The sequence below is a fragment of the Rhizophagus irregularis genome, chromosome 17, assembly GCF_026210795.1.
Source record: "Rhizophagus irregularis chromosome 17, complete sequence".
Taxonomy (NCBI): domain Eukaryota; kingdom Fungi; phylum Glomeromycota; class Glomeromycetes; order Glomerales; family Glomeraceae; genus Rhizophagus; species Rhizophagus irregularis.
In genome coordinates, this window is record NC_089445.1 from 919,104 (window position 1) to 926,405 (window position 7,302).

The window sequence follows — 7,302 nt, forward strand, 5'->3', positions numbered from 1 at the left end:
TCTCTTGGATGAATGACACTATTACGGCTCATGAATATAGACTCTCTGAGCTGGAATCAATGATGAATTATGACGCCCCTGGCGACTCTGAATTGCATTCGCCTCAGGATGATCATGAAAATTATACTCATTCTTATAATAATGGATGGGATGATGCTCCAACCCGAGACATGAATTCTGGATTCAATCTTCCTCCCAATACCTCTTCTTCTCTTATGGACGTTTCCCCTGATGCTTCCTTCTCAGCTCTGGATCCTAACTCTGTTCTATCAAGAAGACACGTCCCTTTACCTATCTCCCGACCTACTAATGTTGCCCCCGGTGCTGACACTTCTCGTTTGCAATCGGAAATTTTTAATGTCACCAATACACAAAAGAATCTTTCTGCCCAACTTGGTTCGATTATGGAAAAATTGGACTCCTTCTCTCCCTCAAAACCCTCCCCTTCCAATGATTGAACACCAATCTGTATCGGGTGTATTACAGGGATTTCACCCTCCTAATAGTGCGATACTTAATAATAATAGTTCTAATAAATTTTCTTCTCCTTCTTTTTCTTCTCCTCTTATTAACTTTGGACAAATCAATGTTAATGGTTTGTGTTCCCCCGTCCGACAATTGCATTTGTTAAATTATTTTTTGCATTCTTCCTTTGGCGTTTTATCTTTAAACGATACTCGCCTTACTTCTTCTGGTGCTAAATTTATTTATCAAATTGAACATCCCTTATATAATTTTAAGTCCTATTGGGCTCCTTCCCCTTCTAATTCACGACCACATGATGGTGTTGGTCTTTTACTTCGTCATCCTTTACATAAACATGTTCAGAAGATTGATCCCTGGAAAGGTCGTCTTTTAAAATTAGATCTTTTTTTCATCAGACAAAAATTTCTATTATCTCTGTTTATATTCCTCCCTATCATTCTATTCATTATAAAGAACGAGATGCTATTTTTGCACAACTTAATTTATGGCTTGATAAAGCCCGTTCTAATAACTATCACGTAGTCGTCCTTGGTGATTTTAATGCAGATGAAATTTCACATTCACATCTTCCTCAACATCATTTGAAAATTTTACGATCACTCTCTTCTCGATATTTTACGGATCACCAATCCCATATTTCATCAACTTCAGGTCCTAGTCCTACCTTTTATCACCAGAATGGTTCTTTAAGACTTGATTATATCTGGTCATCCCCTGGATTCCCTGCTCCTGGTCTTTTTTCTCAAGTTGAAACTTGTCCTAAGCTGAATGATAATCAATTTACTGATCACCGTGTACTTTTAACGGCCTTTGATTTTAGCTCATGTTTCGCTATTTTATCCAAAGCTCGATTAAAGCAGAAAAGCGAACAACGCACCATCTTTCGTTACAAAAATTTGAAAGATGACACTTGGGACAAATTTTCCAATGAAGTAAACTCACGTCTTGAGTTATACTTGACCACACATCATCCTTCAGTATCTTCACTTTCAGTTCTTTCATTGGACAAACTTTGGCACGCTCTTAAACGTTCTATTCTTGGTGGTGCCATTGATTCTCTACCATTCCAACATGTATCCAATACTCATCACCATAAATATCCTCCTGAACTTACCATGCTTATTGCTGTCAACAAATTCTTGGATAGATTATTGTTTAAATTGACCACATCTAGGCCTAGTCGTCCTGCTCAAATTTCACAAATGATTAATTCCTTACCAACCCAATTAATCCTCCTTAAGTCTCTTTTAACAGATTATACTATACCTTCTTATAGTACAACACCGCTTCCTACTTTTGTTAAATTTTTACGTTCACAAAAAGCTTTGGTCTCAGCTTATCTTTCCACACAATTTCATCAGCATCGTGTAGATTCCATTGAATATTATACTGCTCTTAGAGATGAGCATTTTTCTACATCCCCGGGCTCTTTTATTTCTTCAGCCCTATCAGTGGAACATCGTTCTATTGTCCTTGATAGAGTTTTGGTTGTTATTGACTCCAAACCCACATTACTTACTGATCCTTCAGATATCAAACAAGCTGCTATTAAACACTTCCAATCGGTTGTCACTCCTCCTTTGGTCCAGTATTCTTCTACGGATTCATTTCCTCCACGATGGCAACGAGCTTATACTCCTCTTCCAGATATTGATTCGTCCTTATATAACTTGGTTATGTCTCCTATTCTGGCCGATGAATGGAAAAACACTCTCAATTCTATGCCTAATAATAAAGCCTCTGGTCCTTCCAAGATCTCTTATGAGATGCTCAAACATTTAACTGGAGAAACTTTCAATTTGTCCCTTATATTAGCCAATGCTTGTCTCATTCATGGAGATATTCCTGCCGATTGGCGTGAAGCGCTTGTTTATCCCATTCCAAAGCCTCATGAATTTGACGCCCAATTGAAGAATACGCGACCTATCACTCTATTGGAAACAGTACGCAAATGTGTGGTTAAGGTCGTTACAACTCGACTATCAAAAATCCTGGCTGACAATCAAGTGCTCCAAGGTGGTAACTTTGCCGGATTACCAGGCGGCTCCACCGACATTCCTATTAAGATGCTTGATGCTATTATTCATCAACGACGCTTTGATAAAAGCGATGACCAAGAACTATGGGTTGTTTCTCAGGACATTTCTAAGGCCTTTGACTCAATTGATTTGAACATGCTTAGACTGGCTTTAATCCGTCTGCATATTCCGTCTTTATTGATCAAATTTATCATTAACCTTTTTACAAGGCGTAATAATAAAATTATTACACATCATGGTGATACTTCTGGATATAGAGTTAGAATTGGTATTGACCAAGGTGAAATCATCTCTCCACTATTATGGGTTATATACTTGGATCCATTACTTACCACACTTAATCGAGAAGCCTGTGATCCCTTTATTTTGAAATCTTCTGCATTATTGGATTATTCTCCAATTGAATATGAACAACATAATCTTCTTATTTCACATATTACATTTATGGATGACTCTACTTTGATTGCCTCATCTAAACAAGGAATTGAAGATCGCCTTTCCATTACTGCTGAATTTTACACTTTAAATAATACTCAAGCAAATTCAGCAAAATATATCCTTCTTTCTTCTGAACAATTTTCTCAAACTATTGTATTTGATCTATTCCCATCTTCTTTAAATACGATTCATACCCTTACTTTAAAGGCGTTAGCCTTATCTGCATCTTTTCGGTTTTTAGGTGTTTGGTTTAACCTTTCGGCTTCTTCTCGTTTCGTTCATAACCAAACTGTTTCCATGGTCAAAGACATGGCCGCTCTACTCAGTCCTAAAAAACTTTTAGCACAACATATAGCTTATCTTTATAATGTTGTCCTACTTCCGCGGCTAGAATTTCGCCTACAAACCACATTATTTGCAGAATCCACCATTAATCGCATGGTTTCTCCAATGCTTTCTCTTATTCGTCAGAAGGCTGGTTTGGCCTCAGTCACTCCTCTTTCCACACTCTTCACACTGTTGCCTTTCTCTCTTCAACATGCGTTTGGTCGATTTCTGTCATCTCATGTGGCTTCATGGCAGAAAATTTTTTCTCACCCTTCATATAAGCTCTTTGCTAATTATATGATTACTTATCTCCAAGGTTTTTTGGACTGTGATGTCTGCCCCTCTATTATTGACCTGGAACCATGGTCCCACACCTTTTCTTTGCGAACACATTCTTTATTTAATTCTTTATTGTTCTCTTCTCGTTTAAATATCACGTGGTCTTTACTGTTCCGACCTCCGAGGAAAGATTTACGTCCGGCGATTCCACTCCGGTCTATTTTACCAAAAGATTTATATACTTCCATGAAAAATGTTCGGATAAATTTCTGCACTCATTTTCTTGCTCAATTGATTACACCGTGTGGCTCTCGACTTCTCTCATGGAAAGATTTACACTTTCTTAAACGAGTATCGAACAAAGGATCTGTGCCTGCTTGGTTTAATTATTTGTTCAATCTTATTGTTATTCCTAATTCGCCTTCTTTTTTTATTTTACAACGATTTAGAATTCCTAATTCTCATACTTTAGCTTCTATTTCTTTTATAGATATTAGTCGAAATTATTGGTTTAACCCTCAATGGGCTATTTCTTTTAATCGCAATACTAACTCTTTCCTCGTTGGCCGTGTGATTACTACCTATCCTGCTCCACGTAATGAAGCTCTTATTTCACATTGGATTGCATCATCGGTTGATGATTTACTTTCTGAATTTACTGCATGCCAAGGCTGTGCCTCTGCTCTCCCGCGATCCTCTACCTCTAAGACTTTGATCAAACGATGTCCCTCTGAAGGATGTTTCTCTTATGTTCCGTTATCAAGTTTGATCCGTTATCCTACGAAACCTCGTACTTATATACATGTGGATACTCGTTCAGTTTCACTTTCTGCCTCGTTAGGCTATGCCAAATCTCTTTTACTATTTCATCTTTTTGCTCCGATTCGCTTACCTTCTACGAATGAACTAGTCGCTTAGGATCTCTGATATCCAACTTCCCTCTTCGGTGTCTACACTTTATATTGATGGTTCCTTCCTTTCTCCTCCTAGTCATCCGGCATCCTTGATGGCTTATGCATGGACTGCTATAGATCCTGATGGATTTATTTTGGAATCCCATTATAATATCGTCTCTTCCATTTTTCCTTCTGCTTTACGTTCAGAAGTTTTTGCTTTATTGCACGGATTGGACTCCCTTCCTCGGAATTCAAAGATTACTGTCGCCACTGATTGTGCTCAATTACTTTCTTTATGGTCTTTATATGTAGATGCTCCTTTTATTCCCAGAATGCTTAAAGAATCCAACCACCTTTTGTGGTCCTCCATACGCACTATTATGTTGCAAAAGAATCTGGATGTTACCTTGATCAAGGTTCCTGCTCATGCTGACGACCCTTTGAATAATCATGTGGATGCATTAGCCAAAGCCGCTCATACTGACTCACTTCTTTCTTTTTGTCCACCACCGGAATTGATGGCTCCTTGCATTTTACAATTTAATTCCTTACCTGTGGATATGAATATCCGGAAATTTATTAGAGATATTTTTGACGCCAAAAGTCTTTTAACTCTTGCTGTATTACCAAGATTTAATTCCTACTCTTCAACTTCTGATATTGATTGGACTTGCACCATATTTTGTCTCAATAACAATAAGCATTTTGTCTCTCATCGGAATGGCCGCTCCGAGTTTTGTGGTTTCCGTATCAAGCTACTTTTAGATATGCTTCCAACGCTTACAACTCTTCAGAGACGAAAGCCTCATCTTTATAATCCAAGTTGGCTTTGTCCTCAATGTAATTCCTTCCCTGAGACTTTAGACCACTTGTGGACTTGTCCTTATATTTTACCTGAATTTAGCCCTTTGCAATCTTTTAAAACATTACTATTGGCTCTTCGGACTACTTATCTTGATAATTTCCTTTCCGCGTCATCTTTAATCTCTTTACCGGACTCTTTTGCTGCTGAATTTATGGCTCTTAATTGTTGGGATTGTGACCCTCCTTCAATTTCCTGCCTGCGACTCACAAGAGGACTTATACCGAAATTTTTGACAGAATTTCTTGGAACTTATTTTTCTTCACCTACCATATGGTCTATCTTGGATACACCTTTGCACGACTTTCATTTTGACCTTTATGTTCAAATCTGGTTGTGCCGATCCATTTTCTTTCATCATTGGGAATTAGCTCAAGGCATTACAAAAAAAATGAAATCGTCAGCTCTTGGGCCTTCTTCTACTCTTCGACCTTCCTCTAACATTCCTCTTGACTCTTCGACACCTTCCTTGGCGACAGCTTCCTTGGATTCCTGGGTTTCTTGGGTTTCCTCTTCTATAATCCGTGGGGGATCTTGGATTTCGCATTTGGATTTTTGGCGCCGCTTAACAGTTCAGCCTCTACTTAGGATCTCTTTTTGGTAACGGTTTGGATCTTAGGACATGCTGGATAGTTGACTCACACTGGCCTTCGGGTAAAGATGGGGTATGCGTTTCTGTAATAGTTTAGTTTTTCTTTACTTAATTTTATTTTGTTTAGATTTCTTTACTTGTATGAATCGTGAAGCTAGTTCTTTTTATTTTTTATGTTTATTTTCTATATTTGATATTTGTAATATTGTTCGATCTGTTTATTGTACTTTTCGTTTAAATTTAATAATAAAAGATAAAGTCATAAGACTGTTTGCTCATAATCACCAAATATGGGTTGGTCACCCTATCTCAGTGGTTAGTCACTGAGACCCTCATTAAGCCTGAGTATGGTGAGGTCGCAGGTTCGATTCCCATAACCACGGAAATAAAAAGAATATTACTGCGGACGCTACAACCAATAGCGTGAAGGTACAGGGATTAGTGTAGTTGGACTGCATCATGGTGAATTAGTGTGTACGGTTAGGCCGCACATTTCAACTAAGGGTCATGGTGTCCTTCTAACGTTCCCTATGAGGCCATTGGTATGTGCGCAGTCCTGTCCTTGAGGTCACTACTATACCTTGGGGGGGACTTCCTGTCCGGGTGGTCACTCCACGATACCACTTGGGGTCAGTAATGGCTAGATGGTTGTCCTAGATGGTAAAGCTGAGGGTGCAATGTCTTAGTGGTAGTTTGACCTTCTGTTAGGTCTTAGACCAACCAAGGTGTTCGTGCACAGACAGATAGCTTGGTGATTGGGTTCGATTCCCTTCTCTGATGGGCCCTGGTTGGTGATTCCTGGTGGTTGATACCCACCATAAGGGATGATCCTGGGTAACGCCTACAAGCTTACTGTCCAGGTGGTCACTACAAAGTATACCACTTGGGGATTACAACTGTACTATCAGTGGTGGGTAATCGCGGGCTGTAATGGCCTTTGAGTGAGACCTAGTACCTAATATGGTGGTATGGAAGGGGTCTAGATGTTTGAAGGTTATCTGACGAAAGTCCTCCGTGACAGTAGTAGTGGTGAGGGGTTTATAATAGTAGCCATTACAGTATCGTACAACGGATTAAAGGACGAGTAGGGTAGTGTTCTTCCGATCCAAAGGCCTTCAGGTCCCTGGGGTATGCCTGATTAATGAACGTGCTGGATAAGTTGTCTTGGTTAAAAAGGTGGCCTTGATGACATCTGGTGGTTCAAGGATGGCGAGGATACGAACGACCTACCTCCATAACCTTCAATAGAGGGTGCGGAAAGTAGTGGCCACTAAACGTACAATACACTTGTAAAATAATCACCAAATATGGACTGTCCCAAATGTGTGACTATAAAGAGAGTTGACTGTACAAGAAAGTTCGTCTCAAAAATGAAGTTTTCCT